Consider the following 15524-nt stretch of genomic DNA (forward strand, 5'->3'; position numbering starts at 1 on the left):
TATTGTGTTCAGGTTAAACCGCTTCTGAGGATGTTTGCAGCCTACCTAGAGACGTTTTCTGATGGATAAAGGGAGGTTGCCACAATTCAGACGGACCTTTATAATGAACTGCCTAAAACTGCTTTTTCTAAAAAGACATTTTAGAGGGCACCTGGGGAGCTCAGTCAGTTAAGCACCCGGCTCTTGGTTTGGGGTCAGGTGGTGATCTCGTGGGTTGTGGGATCAAGTCCCTGTGTCAGGCTCCCTGCTCTGCGGGGAATCTGCTGCAAGGTTCTCTCCCTCTCCTCTTCCCCATGGCTCATGTTGGCTGTCTCTCAAATAAATAAATACAGCTTATAAAAAATAAATAGACATTTTTGAGAACCCCTTAATTTGGCATATGTAGTGGAGATACAAGTTTCTTGAATTTAAAAATACGCAAACAGGGGCGCCTGGGTGGCTCAGTGGTTTAAGCCTCTGCCTTCGGCTCAGGTCATGATCTCAGGGTCCTGGGATCGAGCCCCGCATCGGGCTCTCTGCTCAGTGGCGAGCCTGTTTCTCCTCTCTCTCTGCCTGCCTCTCTGCCTGCTTGTGACCTCTCTCTCTGTCAAATAAATAAATAAAATATTTAAAAAAAAATACGCAAACACTACAAGTCTGTGGGCTGATTTCATTTTTAAAAAAAATGCTGAATACATCAGTTTTCAAGCTTTGTGTCAAGACATTTTTTTTTTTTTTTAAGTTTCTGGTAATTCTCTGTCTTTTCTTCCAAACCCTAATGCTGTTCTCCCAAGGAATAGCCCTGCCCTCCCTCCAGAAACCACACCTCTGTTTCTGGGAGGTTGGAAAGGATTCCACTGTGCACATGAGGTTACTCTTTCCATGATTGCTCATGATTGCTTCTCCATTCCTTCCAGCACTTCAGAACATGGGTCCACAAAATTCCTGTCCTTGTCTTCAGACCTTTGCCATGAACCATCTTTCTCATTCTAAGCTTGGCCTGTCACTGTCGCTGTGGGATTAGGGAAGGCTTCCATTCCAATAGTGGCTAGCCTCACCCTTAAGGATCAGAAACCAAGTCCGGGTTTGGGGAAGCAGGATGGTGTGAAGTACCTGCGTCATAGTACGCATGTTCACACGGCAGACTGCCTTCTGTCCTAGTTGGCCACGGGCGTGAGCAGGCAGAGGGCATGTGATGCCATAGAGTGAGTAATTCTTGTCATCGGTCACATCTATACACAGAGTAACAAACCACACTGTAGTTTAATATCCAACTGGACTATGAATAGCAAAATATATCATCGAAAAAACCCTTTTTATACCTTTATTAAACAAATCTGAAAAAGGATTTACAATACAGAAGTCATGATAGGAAGCTCCATAGCCCGTAAAATCAGTTGTGTTCTCCCAGGCTCGCAGAGGGTGGTTCTGTCATTTCAGGCGGTGCACCCAGGACCGCGTGCCCACTCTGTTTCCCCGAAGCTTGCAGCCAGTTTCCAGATGCATTGAATTTTACAGATTTTAAGATGTGTTTTGACTCAAAATATATACTCATTCATTCAAATTTCCAAATATCCCAAGGATGGGAGCGGGTGAGAGATGCTGTAATACACAAAATGCCAGAAGATATTTGCCAATATTGCTTGAAAAATTAGCAGGTTTTAGAAACAGAAATAAATTATGTTCACTATTTCACTGAGTCCTTACATACTCTATGTCACGGGTTCTACTATTAATGTTTTTTCTTAAAGCTGAGTCACAAAGACTTAAAGTGTACCTCTTTAACCACTCTCCAACGCTGCCTCAGCTCGAGAAGCAAAGTGAGACAGGTGCTGAAATTAGACACAGGCTTGTTGTGACAGACAGGTGGCTGGAACATTCTAGGAAGCAGGTCTCGTTTTGTTCACGTTGAGAAGTGAATAGTGACGTAAAAAGGGAATCCGGGGTATGACGCTACACTGCAGTTCCAACAAAGAAGGCGGATTTGTGGCATCTACACACAAAACGTGTGTTCCCTGTTTCTCTGTTTATTTGCTCGTCAATTACTTACAACAGTCCTGGAGTGTCTGCATGTCGGCTGTCTAGGGCCTGGGGTCACAGCATGCTCAGGGCAGGTGCTAAGATGTGCCGCAAAAAGCAAACAAACAAGTAAATAAACCGAAAAACTTGAGCAAAGGGATAGAGGTTGCTGTGGTCAAGGTCATGGATGTTAAGTGTGATGCATTGAGGAGACTGTGGGCAGGACTTTCCCTGAGCTGAGCCCAGGAAGATGTGGGGATGGGAGAGAGGAGAGGGAAGGTTAGTGTAGGCAACGCCAAGGCCCTGTGGTGGGAGTGATTTTGGCATAATTGAGGAGCAACAGAAAGGCCGGTGTGGCTAGAATGAGCGTGAGGGCCGAAGTGGTGAGTGGCCAGATTTTAGACACATTTTATGGAAGAGACATTAGAAGATTTGCTGATGACTGAGTTTGGGAAGAAGAGGAACCCAGAGAACAAAATGTGACCCCAGGCTTAGGGCCTGAACAGCTGGGGACAGTCATGCTGCCGCTCCTCATCGTTTCCCTGGAGACCTCATTCCTTTTCTCTTGCACTCTTTCTCCTAGCCTTTTACCCAGAATTCTTTCCAGTCAAACATGAGGAAAATTAGAGCAAAACGTAAGAATCTGAGCATCTACATAATGTCAAGAATACACATGTCAACCCCGTCTACCCGCCGTGAAGAAATACGCTCTTTTCCGTCGCTCACCTTCTTTCAGGGGATGCCCTTGCCCCTGTATTTATGTGCTCAGTCCACATTTATTATACTTCGTGATGTGTCAGACCCGGGTAGAGCAAGGCCCGGCTCCTGCCATCAGAGACTGCAGGACCTAGAACAGGGGTTATCAAACCTTTCCCCCTCAAGGTGGCATAATATACCTTGTAGGCTTTGCAGGCCATGCACTGTCTCTGCCGTGTTTGCGTTGCATTTCTCCCACAGCTTTAAAGAAGAAAGAAACCATTGCTATGGAGGCCAGGTGGGAGCTGGCGCAGCGGATCTGGCCCGTGGACTGCAGCCGCAGACTTGTGGTCTAGAGGGAAAGCGGACTCGTCGGCAGACATGTGCCGCCATGTGCAGGGTGTGGTGGGGGACCTGCAGAGGGAGAAGCAGGGGAGACATCACATCTCTCCCGGGAAGGGTGAGGCAGCACGGGTTCGGGGCACGGGGTCAGGTCCATAAGAGCAGATATTCAAGACAGGACATGGCTGGAACATGCAGGAATTTGGCCTGTGATCACAGGGGCCAGTGCTCCGGTGAGGGAGGCACTTGCCGGGGCCCACTGGGCCAGCCCGTGGAGCGCGTGGCTGCCCCCCTAACAAGAGCGGCCTGCGCTCGGAAGAGCCGGGTCCGAAAGGGAATGTTGAGCGTGGAAACAATTGCACCAGGCTCGCGTCTGAAAATCACGTTTGTGCTCACGTGCTGGAGAGTAGGGAAGGGCAGGCGCGCGGGGTGAGGGACAGTGACGTGGCTCAAGCAGTCTTTCTTGGCCTCTCCCGGGGGGGAAAGCTGGAGATTCCCGCTGCGGGACGTCAGTGCCACACGGTCCCTGACAGCTCCCAGGGTGCAGGTGCGCCAGCGACGGCAGGTGTCAGCGGCGCCCGTCCGGCGCGACACAGGCTCTGTGCGTCCCTTCGTCCTCGCGGCACAGTGCCCTGCTCCTGAGGGGCTCGCCCGCTGTACGAAGAATGTGAACCATCTTCCCTCTTCTCCTCTGTCGTTCCATGTGTTTATTGGCTTGTAATTCTTTAACATAAACTACTTCTATTTTTTATTTATTTATATATTTTTTCACATACCTTTTTCAAATAGACCACGGTCCTATCACAAATTTCTTCTGTAAGAGACGCTGACAGGACATGGTATGTGACCCTATAGCCTTGGTCGCACTCATTTTCTGTTTAAAAAAAAAACAAAAAGAAATGACTTTTTGTCCAACTCTGTTAAAGAAAATGAACAACAGTTTTGTTCACATTTCTTGGACTTAATTTTTCTTTTATTATTATTGTAAACATTAGGTATTGTAAACCTATGAGAAAACATAATATATTTCTGTTAAATAGCTTGTTTAAGACAAAATAGAATTTCTTTCTTTCAGCAAGATAGGTTGAGTGAGTTTGACTTAAATAAAGGTAGTCAGTATATTTAAATTATATTAATCACAAACTAAAGGTTATTAATCATGTGAAATAATAAAGTTACTATCTCAACTGTATATCAGTAAGAATAGAAATGGAGCCTAAAGTACAATTTAATACAAGATTAAAAAAAATTTTCTTATTGCATGGTATGATCAGACAAATATATATGCATTACAATTGAAAAATATTATCTGCAACTGTTGGTCTCTTGCTTTCTTACAAATCTATATATACTTAAGAAGTAGGATTTTTATAAGTACAAACGAAATCAAATAGATCTCTTTCATGTGAAAATTGTGCTTTTTTGTTGCACAGTATTATGTTCTCAGTTTAGAACTTATCTAAGCACACGTGGATTTCATTTTTTACTGAAAGGAGAGTTTCTGTCTTCGTTCCTGATCCTTGAAAGCAACATTGCTCTCGCATGGAAGAAACTCACGTTGCAGCCATGGGGGTCTGCTTTCTTAGACAGAGCTGGATAATCCTCTTTCTTTGACCCCAAGAACTTGGGCAGGGGTAATGGTACCAGACCACAGTTCATGACATTGCTCCCCTTCCCTCAAAGTCCGGCTCCGCAGCTGAACAGAAGATCCAGAGAGCGGGTTCCTCCCCTAGCTGCCCACTTCTGTGAACAGGGAAAGTACCCTACACTTCTTCCAAGGAGTTTTGAAAAAGACAGGAGGTGTTTGATAGCTGTCCCTGTCCTAAACCCAAGCAGCCCTGGAAACAGTTCAGAATTTTCCTTTGCAACATGGTATCTCCAATGTTCCTGCTTCCTTTTAAATTCAGTAATATTACTTAAAACCTAGTCACTTTCTCCACAGGCTGAGGAAGCCTATTCAACAGATTCACTTGATGAAGAATGACTGATAAGACTCATTTCTGCCGCTCTCTCGTTGTCCCTGATGCTCTCTGTGTCTGCGTGTCCACATTCTCGCAAGATTCTGAAACTTGTCTCTATCTTACAAAGTTAATGATTTTTTGTAGCATTGTCCAAAAGCTTTTTACCATGTACCTCACTGTGAAGCAATTAGAGTGTTGTGAAAACATGAAGGTTTGGTTTGTTTTCACTTGTTGTTTGTGTCAGCAGTAGAGGCAAATCCTCCTGTGAGGTCCACAATGGGCGGGTGTCATCTGGCTAGATGCTCACACGGTTTCTCTAAGATCTTTTGTTTATGGACAGGAAAGCAAGTATTTACATACATCTTGGTCTTTGCCTTTTTAAAGCACGTATTTATAGCAGAAAATTTTTCTTAAATGTTACCACCATTTTTATTTCTGGGTAGATCTTTTGACTGTTTACTTTGTGGAGAAGCTGTTTCTAGAAGGTTCTCGGTATCAGGAACATGCTCTCAATGTGTTGGGCGATCAGTCCAGTCCCTCACACTGCCTCCTGTCTTGGAATTCTCAGTGTATACTCACCATACTTTTTCATGCCACGTTACTAAGGTTTTACCAACTATTTGACTTTGCCTTCTCAGGCCAATAAATTCTGCAACTAAGTAACTTGCTTCCTGAGCCTTTTCACCAATGTGACTTTTGGCTTCTCAGCAGAAACTTTACTCTGAGCTTCAGTAGCTATGAAACAGCCGGCACCATTACACACTGAGTAGCTGTGATTTGCTGTTAAGTGTCTTCGATTTTGCAGAAGCTAGTGCTTTGTTTGTAAGTTGCTTTCCACTTGCAATGCACAGTGATGGGACAGCTTCGATTCCCCATGCAAAACCCATGGCATGTGGCTTTCATTCCAAAGACAAAATTCCTCTTGTGTTTCATGCAACATTAGTGCAGTGAGATGATTCAAAAGATTGTAATTCTTTATCACTAACCTTATCAGAATTGTCTCGACACCTAGAAAATTCCTCTTCTACTTCACAGCTCATCTTTAGAAATTGCCACTTTGGTCCATCAGATATGTGCCCGTGAAACCAGTCGTAATAAAATATAAGACTACAGGGCATCACCCATAACTGAAATGAGCAGATAGGGAAAACAGAAAAACTCACCATACCATTTACCTGTCAGTTTGCACAATTCACCCTTTAAATATATGCAACGACATCAACGATTGATGAGGCCAGTTGGGTGATGGTGCATAAAAACAACTTCTTTACAATGAAATTTTTGTCTTAATAATTTATTGCAAAGTGGATCTTATTTGCCTTTATGAGCCACTCAGCAGCTTGTTAAGGGAAGTTTGGGGAGATAATTCCGGGAGAAAGGGGACACCATCCATATGGCTCTCTGTTTATCAGCAGCCTCATGCCAGAAATCAAGAATAGATTCAACCAAACAAAGACAGTCTTACTCTGCACGAATCTGGGGTACCTGCTGGACAGGGTCACTGGTGATGGGTGATGGGTCTCTCATTCAGTGCCCGTCCCCCTGAGCAGTAGCATCATGAAGTAGGTAAAGTTCAAAACAGCAGTCTTTCACAAAACCACCTCCTGTGGTTGCCAATTAAGGAAACCCTGGTATCGAACAGTTCCAAGCAAGATATGTTGGTGATTCAAGTGAATTAAGTGACAGTCAAAAGGAAGATATAGATTTGAGAGTTACTTAGGAGGTGAAACTAATAGGATGCTATGGAGTGGGGGGAGGAGAGATCATTTCCTTAGACCTTTCTTTGAGTGCACCTAAACAACTTTGTAAAAAAAAAAAATAATTAGATGCTATGGAATATGTTTATGCTGTTGCAGAAGTACGAGGTTTCTCCTGGCATTGCCTGGCACAGAACTACCCTTCTGGCAGCCAGCTCCTACTCTTCTGCCTGGAACTGGGATTTCCCAGCCACTGATTGCAGAATTCCATCAGTCTTTTGTTTCTGAATCTACTGTGCTCCTTAGCAACAAATAAAGCCCCTTATTCATAATAGAACACTGGCATAAATATGGAAGGTTGGGGGAAGATAATGGATTGCTCCCCGGAGTTGGAATTCTTGAGGCATTTCCCATTAAAACTAAGGAGTATGTTTTCCAGGAGAAGCAGTGTGCAGCGTAGAAAACACTGTCGAGAACACTGCATGGTTCTAGTGTACACCAGTAAGTTGTATATGAATTACAGTGCCCTGAGAGGACTAGTCCAAGAACCCAGCCAGAGCTGAGTGTCGCTTCTATAGAAAAATTAATTCCAACTTTCTAGAGGCTAATTTATGGTCACATATTGAATCGAAAACCATTAAAATCTAAGACTGTCTGTGTTTTAATAAGAAAACAAGATTATCTAATAAGCAATTTTTAAAAAGTTTTATGTGAATTCAATTAACACATAATGTATTATTAGTTTCAGAGGTAGAAACTACCTCTTCATCAGTCTTATATAACACTCAATGCTCATTATATCATGTGCCCTCCTTAGTGTCCATCACCCCGTTACCCCATCCCTCTACCCTCTCCCATCCAGCAACCCTCAGTTTGTTTCCTATGTTTAAGAGTCTCTTGTGGTTTCTCTCCCTCTCTGATTTTGTCTTGTTTTATTTTTTCCTTTCTTCCCCTACAATCTTCTGTTTGGTTCCTTAAATTCCTCATATCAGTGAGATCATATGATATTTGTCTTTCTCTGATTGGCTTATTTTGATTAGCATAACGACCTCTAATTTCATCCATGTCATTGCAAATGGCAAGGTTTCATTTTTGATGGCTGAGTAGTATTCCTCTGTGTGTGTTTGTGTCTCTCACATCTTAATCCATTCACCTGTCAATTGACATCTGGCTTTTTCCATTGTTTGGCTATTGTGGACATTGCTGCTATAAATATTGGGGTGCAGGTGCCCCTTCAAATCACTATATTTATATCTTTGGAGTAAATAACCAGTGGTACAATTGCTGGGTCGTAGGGTAGCTCTATTTTCAATCTTTTGAAAAACCTCCATACTGTTTTCTAGAGTGGCCTCACCAGCTTGCATTCCCACCAACAGTGTAGGAGGGTTCTCCTTTCTCCACATCCTCACCAACATCTGTTTTTTTCCTGTCTTGTTAATTTTAGCCATTCTGATTGGTGTGAGGTGGTATCTCATTGTAGTTTTGGTTTGTATTTCCCTGATGATGAGTGATGCACATTTTTTATGTGCCCGTTAGCCATTTGTATGTCTTCTACAGAGAACTGTCTGTTCACGTCTTCTTCCCATTTTTTGATTGGATTATTTGTTCTTTGGGTGTTGAGTTTGATAAGTTCTTTCTAGATTTTGGATACTAACCCTTTATCTGATATGTCGTTTGCAAATATCTTCTCCCATTCTGTCAGTTGTCTTTTGGTTTTGTCAGCTGTTTGTTTCCTTTGCTGTGCAAAACATTTTTATCTTGGCAAAGTCCCAAAAGTTCATTTTTGCCCTTGCTTCCCTTGCCTTTGGTGATGTTTCTAGGAAGAAGCTGCTGCAGTGGTGGTCACAGAGGTTGCTGCCTGTGTTCTTCTCTAGGATTTCGATGGATTCCTATCTCACATTTAGGTCTTTCAGCCATCTTGAAACAATCTATTTTCTTGTGTGGTGTAAGGAAATGGTCCAGTTTCATTCTTCTGCATGTGACTGTCCAATTTTCCCAACACCGTTTGTTGAAGAGACTGTCTTTTTTCCATTTGACATTCTTTCCTGCTTAGTTGAAGATTAGTTGACCATAGAGTTGAGGGTCCATATCTGGGCTCTACTCTGTTCCATTGATCTATGTGTCTGTTTTTGTGCCAGTACCAGGCTGTACTGATGATGACAGCTTTGTAATAGAGCTTGAAGTCTGGAATTGTGATGCCACCAGCTTCTGATAAACACAATTTTTTATCCAAACATGTAAGACCAACTAGTTTTCTTCTCTAGGAGTATGCTTTTCCTGTTTTGGTATCAGGATAATGTTGGCCTTATAAAATATGTGTAAGAGTCTTCTCTCTTCTTTAGTTTTTTGGAAGAGTTTCATACAGATCGATGTTAATTCTTCTTTAAATGTTTGGTAAAATTCACCAGTGAAGCCATCTGGTCTTGGTCTTTTCTTTGTTGGGAGATTTTGGATTATTGATTTCGACTCCTTACTAATACCAGTCTGTTAAGACTTTCATTTCTTCCTGATTCAGTCTTGTAAGTTGTAAGATTCTGTGTATTTTTCCATTTCTTCTGGGTTGTCCAGCTTTTTACTGTATAATTGCTCATAATAACATGATCATCTGTATTAATGTATTTATGTGGTATCAGTTGTGATTTCTCCTCTTTCATTTGTAATTTTGTTCATTATGTTTTTTTTTCTTTTTTCTTTTTGATTAGCCTAGCTGTTTATCCATTTAGCTTATCTTTTCAAAGAACCAACTCCTAGTTTGTTAGAAACAATAGAAACAAATAGAAAACAATCTTTTCTATTGTTTTCCTGTTCTCTAATTTATCTCTTCTCTCTCAATATTTTTTATTTCCTTCCTCTGATAACTTTGGGCTCAGTTTGTTCTCATGGGAGCTCCCTTATATGTAACTTTCCTCCTTTCTCTTGCTGACTTTTGACAGTGTCCTTATAATATGTCATGGTGCAGCTTTATTCAAGTTCAACCTATTTGGGGTCTATTGAGCCTCATGGATCTAGATGTCCATTTGTCTCCTCAGGTTCAGGAAACTTTTGACCATTCTTGCTCTAAATATATTTTTTGGCCCATTCTCTTTATTTTCCATCAGAATTTCCATGTGATTTTCTTTTTATTGTGTCCCATAGTTTCCATAGACTTTCTTTACTCTTTTTTATTTTTCTTTTCTTTTCTTTTCTTTTCTTTTCTCTTTTTTTGTTTCCTCTAATTGGGTAATTTCCAATGTCCTGTCATTCAAATTTCTGATTGTTTCTTCTATCTGGTGGTCTACTTCAAAACTATTGAATTCTTTGGTTCAGTTATTGTACATTTCAACTCTAGGAGTTTTTGTTTGTTTGTTTTGTTTTTGATGATTGGTAGTTTCTTATCAAGCTTCTTATTTTGTAGTGAAGAAAATATGGAACATTTCATGGATGTGCATGTCATCCTGTTCAGGGGCCATGCTAGTCTTCTCGATTCTTCCAATTTTAGTGAATGTGCTAAAGCATGCACCAAATGTATAAAACAACACTATATTGAGCTGATAAGTTAAGCACACACACACACACTTTCTATCATTCGCTAGAACTCTCCATTTTTGGGGTACCTAGGTGGCTTAATAGATTAAGTGTTTGGCTCCTGGTTTCAGGTCAGATCATCATCTCATAGGTCATGACATTGAGTCCTGTGTAGGACTCCACACTCAGAAGAGAATCTGCTTGAAGAATCTCTTTCCCTGCGTCAGAATCTTTGGCCCTCCTCCCACTCATGAGCACACATGCCCCTCTCTCTCTCAAATAAATAAATAAATCTTTCAATAAAAAAGTAACTCTCCAGGGGTGCCTGGGTGGCTCAGATGGTCAAGCATCTGCATTTGGCTCAGGTCATGTTTTCCAGGTCCTGGGATCAAGCCCTGTATCAGGCTCCCAGCTCAGCTGGAAGTCTGCTTCTCCCTCTTCCTCTATCTCTCCCCCAGATTGTGTTCTCTCTGTCTCTCTCTCAAATAAATAAATGTTAAAAGAAATAGCTCCTCATTGTTGAATAAGTTTTTTTTTTTTAATTAAGGAGTGCAGCTATTCTGCCAGAATGCTTTAAATGTTACATCGTTCGATGTAAGGCTAATCCATTTTGATTTATAAATTCATGAGACTATATTTTTCTGATAAAAATAGCTACTTATGTTTCAAAGGTTTTTCTTTGTAAAAGGAATCTTAAATACTGAGGGGGACTACAATTTTACTTAATAGATGTAAAATATTAAGAACAAAGGGAACTTGAAAATCCTTAAGACCAGCTTCCTCATTAAAATAAAAAAAGCACACAGGGTGCCTGGATGGCACAGTGGGTTAAGCTGTGACTCTTCCTTTCAGCTTAGGTAATGAGATAGAGCCCTGGGTTGGGCTCTGCACTCAGCAAAGTCTGATTAAGACTCTCTCTGTCTCTCGCCACTGCCCCCCCCTCCACTTACTCTCTCTCAAATAAATAAATAAAAATAAAAATGCATAAATATTAATAATATGTACACATACCCATATGCAGTATTTCATCTGCTACCATGTGCTAGGAATGGGGCAGTTCACTGTCATCTATTATAAGTGACAAGTGAGAGATAATTTACTAGGGTTTGTTAAAAGTTAAGGTCTTAGACAAAGTCATTTTCACAGAATAATATATATTGAAATTAACTATTTATTTATTTATTGAAATTAACTTTAGCCTCCCTTGATAAATTTCTCTGAGAGAGGAAAAGGACAAATAAATAAGGAAGAGTCAAGTTGACACAAGGAGGAGAGAAGCCAGATATTTTAAATACTTTCAGATTACATATAAAGTGATACTGATTCAGGGCGCCTGGGTGGCTCAGTTGGTTAAGTGACTGCCTTCAGCTCAGGTCATGATCCCAGAGTCCTGGGATCGAGTCCCACATCGGGCTCCCTGCTCAGCGGGAAACCTGCTTCCTCCTCTCTCTCTCTGCCTGCCTCCCTCTGACTTTCTCCCCTCTCATGCTCTCTCTCAAATAAATAAAATCTTTAAAAAAAAAAAAAGTGAGGGCGCCTGGGTGGCTCAGTGGGTTAAGCAGCTGCCTTCGGCTCAGGTCATGATCTCAGGGTCCTGGGATCCAGTCCCACATCGGGTCTCTGCTCAGCGGGAAACCTGCTTCCTCCTCTCTCTCTCTGCCTGCCTCTCTGCCTATGTGATCTCTGTCAAATAAATAAATAAAATCTTTAAAAAAAAAGTGATACCGATTCAGAAAGATATCCATATTTATATCTTACTAACTAGGACATCTTGGACTAGTACATTTATGGACATTCCCTTCTTGCAATTGTTTCTTTTTCTTTAGGGAAACAACAACAACAACATTGGTTATATTACCTACGTCCAACCCTTCCCTGGTGTTTCTTGAGCCCAGTCAAATTAAGCTTCTGCCCTTCCCCCACAATGCACCAAACTAGGTCTCGGCAGGTCACAGTCTATGGCCAGAGTCAGTTTGCTGGTCCACACTCAGGCGTACACCTTGATCTGTTCTTTGCACTTGACCCAGCCAGTCGCGCTTCCTCCATGAACGCTGCCTTCACTGCTGACTTGGGCACCACTTGTTGGTTCTCTCTCTGCCTGCTCTTGCCTCCTCAGCGCCTTCACCGATGCCCCTTAGTGTCCCTAACCCTTGAATATTGGACATCTCAGGGTCTGCTCTTTTTCCCATTGATATTCACTCTACCTTGTAGCTGGAAATACTATAATCTATAGGTTGACCTTTCCGAAAATGTCTCTAGTGAGGTTCCTCCTCTGAGCTCCACATGCATACATCTAATTGTCTACTTGACATCTCCATTTACGTGTTCAGTAGATGTTTCAAACATAACATGTCCAACATAGACCTAGATTTTCTCTCCAAAACCTGCCCCTACCGTCTTCTTGGTAATTTCTCTCTTTCAGCACCTTAAGCTAAAACACTTTATAGTTATTTCTAACTCTGCATTATCTCTCATACTCCACATTTATCTCTACCCATGTATCTACTCTCTCTGTATAGTCTGCCCATCCTAGGCAGTATCCAACCTTCCACCACCTCGATTCATCACAACAGAGGCCTCAGCAACCATCATGTCTTGTCCGAATTACTGCAGTTCTCTCCTGACTGATCTTCTTACTTCTGGTTTTGCCCTTGTGCAGTCCATTCTCAACACAGAAACTGTAGTGATTCTTTTTAAGGTTACTGTACGTCGCTCCTCCACTCAGAAGCCTCCAGCACCTTGTCATCTGTCTCTGGAAAAAATCAGAAGTCCGAATGGTGCTCTGCAAGGCTCTGCATAAACCTTCCCCATCGCCCCCTGACCTCGTGCCCTGCTGCTCCCGCTCCTCGCACTTTCTCGAACACGTCAAGCTCACTCTGTCTCCGTGCTTTTGCCTTCTCTGTTGGATGACCTCCTCTCTTCCGTACCCATCACCCTAGATTGGTGTTTCTCCCTGTTATTGCCACCGTGGGACATGCAGACAGTCACTGATTTGTCTGTTGCTTCTGACACTGCACTAGACGGCAAGTGAGGGCAGGGGCTCTGTTTCATTCGCTGTTTTACAGCTGGTCCGAGAGCCTTGTTTGGAACATAGCAGATGCTCAGAAGTGTTAGTGGGATGAAGTCAGAATGGAACCCTTACCCTCAGCGCGGTCAGGGAAACATACCGCTGAGGAACTGAAGCAGCTGACGTACTAAAAACGACGTCTTCCAGGTCCCTCCGTGTTGTTGCAAATGGCAGGATTTCCTTCTCTTTTCAGGCTGAATAATAGTTTGTTGTGTGGATAGACAGTGTCATCTTTAGAAAATGAGTCATTCATCTGCCTATGCACTTGGGGTCATTTCCATACCTTGGCTATTGTGAATAATGCATGATTCCTCCTAAATGAGGCCTCTAAAATATTCAGAGTAGAGAAGAAGACCGTTTGATGGTGATTATCATGGATCGGGGGGAGGGGGCCGCAGACGGTTCTTGTTCGATGGGTATAAAATAATGGGTATGTTTCTGAGATCTGTGGTATATCACAGTTCCCGTAGTTAATGATAAGATACTGGGAACTTAAAAATTTATTAAGAGGATCTCATGTTAATGTTTTTCTTGCAAAGAAGGGGAGGTGGGCACAAGGATATCAGAAGTGATGGAAATGTCTCTTACCTCGATCGTGGTAATAGTAACTTGAGTGTATGCATATGACCAAACTCATTAACTTGTGTACATTAATTATGTGCAGACTTTGTGTGCCAATTATATCTCAATAAAGCTGAAGAGAAGTGGGAAATAAATAACACTAATGAACTCGGACAGTACCTGACAAATATTAGTTGATCAGTAAGGGCTAAGTATGGATGTTAAGGTCAATCAGAATCCTTAGGATTGAAATGCTTCATAATAATATAACTCTAAAGGGATTTCCATAGAGAATAAAAAAGTCCACTTGATCTTCTTATAAAGGATGTGGAATAAAGTAAAATAAATAATATGTGTGCACAAATACAGATGATTAGGAACAAACTTGAACTTTAAAAAATGATGTTAAGCTGTATCTAAAAATAAGACCTTTTGTTTTCAAGGAGGTTCAGTGTGGAGCACCGATGTGAGGCAAAAGCTCTAGGTATTTATAACAAAAACTGTTAGTACCAAATTTAATTAACTCCCTCTACTGTGTTGCCAAATGAGAGACTTGTTTTAAGTTAAATCAGGAGATGCTGGTTACAATTCAGAGTCTAATAAGCCCAAAACATTGGGGGCAGGCATTTTTCTCAAGACTAAGCTGTCATTGGGCTGCCTGCGATTCAGCTTAATTTCCAGGTGGGGAACCTCTATCGGCAGCAAACAAGTTTACAGACAAGTCAAACTGGGGAAAAGTCCCCGTAGGAGAAAACACTGTGCTGTGTGCAACGGGGATCACTACAGCACAGCACTGTTCTATGTCCAATGCATGGAAGAAGGGTTTAAAAATGTCATCTCAGTCTAGCAACAAAGTGCATAGACCAGAACCGTTACCATCAGAACATGGTGTGCTTGTGGCCGATAAAAGGAGACCACTTTCTAATGGTTTGGTTAGGGAAAAGTGTCCCCTGGATTCTCAAGGCAGTTTAACACAACTTGAGTTTTCCATCATGTTCTGTAGGTGTTTTCTTTCCCTTTTCTTTTGTAATAAAGAAAGGGCCAGAGACTCTTTTTTTCAGAATGCTATAACCTTTAATTTTACATCACAATCCCATGCTTTATGTGGTTCATAAATGTGTGGCAAGATCACCCAACGGTGAGGGACAGTGAAAGGAGCAGTTTTGAGGATTTGGGGTCCGGCAGAGCTTTTTGAATTCAGTCCATGAGCAAGTTACATGACCTCAGAGCCATCCTTGCCCTGACGTGTGTACAGTGAGCGTCTTCATAGGGGCCGCTCAGGCAATGCTTACATGTGGCCCTCTTGCTGTGACCTCTGCATTGCTTTCAGCACTGAAAATAGAGATTTGGACACACACAAATATCACTGTCGTCAAAACTGCCAACCCAGCAGGGCAGACATACACCACATTTTGTCAAGAAGATAAAACCCGGAATCAAGCAAAGCCCGAAGGGAAGGAGCGGTGCCGTTTCATCTGTGTTCATCATGGAGGTCTTCTGGGAGAGAGCGTGGAAGGTTAATGAACAGGTGGTGACTGGTGGGGTCACTGCAGGGAGAGACATCAGGAAGCCCTAAACCAGAGGGAGAGACACATTGTTAACTACAAGTGTAGGACAGCAGGTTGGGGTAGCGTTGCTAAGAAGCTGCTCAGTGATGGCGGAATGGACAGCTGCCTTTCAGGCTGTGTGTGTTTGGAT

General features: G+C 42.2%; 1 protein-coding gene and 1 pseudogene across 1 annotated transcript in view; one reads left to right on the top strand and one right to left on the bottom strand.

The window, feature by feature from the left end:
• The window catches only part of CSMD1 (CUB and Sushi multiple domains 1), a 2021046-nt gene that overhangs the window by 1459588 nt on the left and 545934 nt on the right, over positions 1 to 15524 (top strand). The window lies entirely within an intron of this gene.
• LOC123937786 lies at positions 10093 to 10193 on the bottom strand (annotated as a pseudogene).

The sequence above is a fragment of the Meles meles genome, chromosome 2 (assembly GCF_922984935.1).
Source record: "Meles meles chromosome 2, mMelMel3.1 paternal haplotype, whole genome shotgun sequence".
In the NCBI taxonomy this organism is placed as follows: Eukaryota; Metazoa; Chordata; class Mammalia; order Carnivora; family Mustelidae; genus Meles; species Meles meles.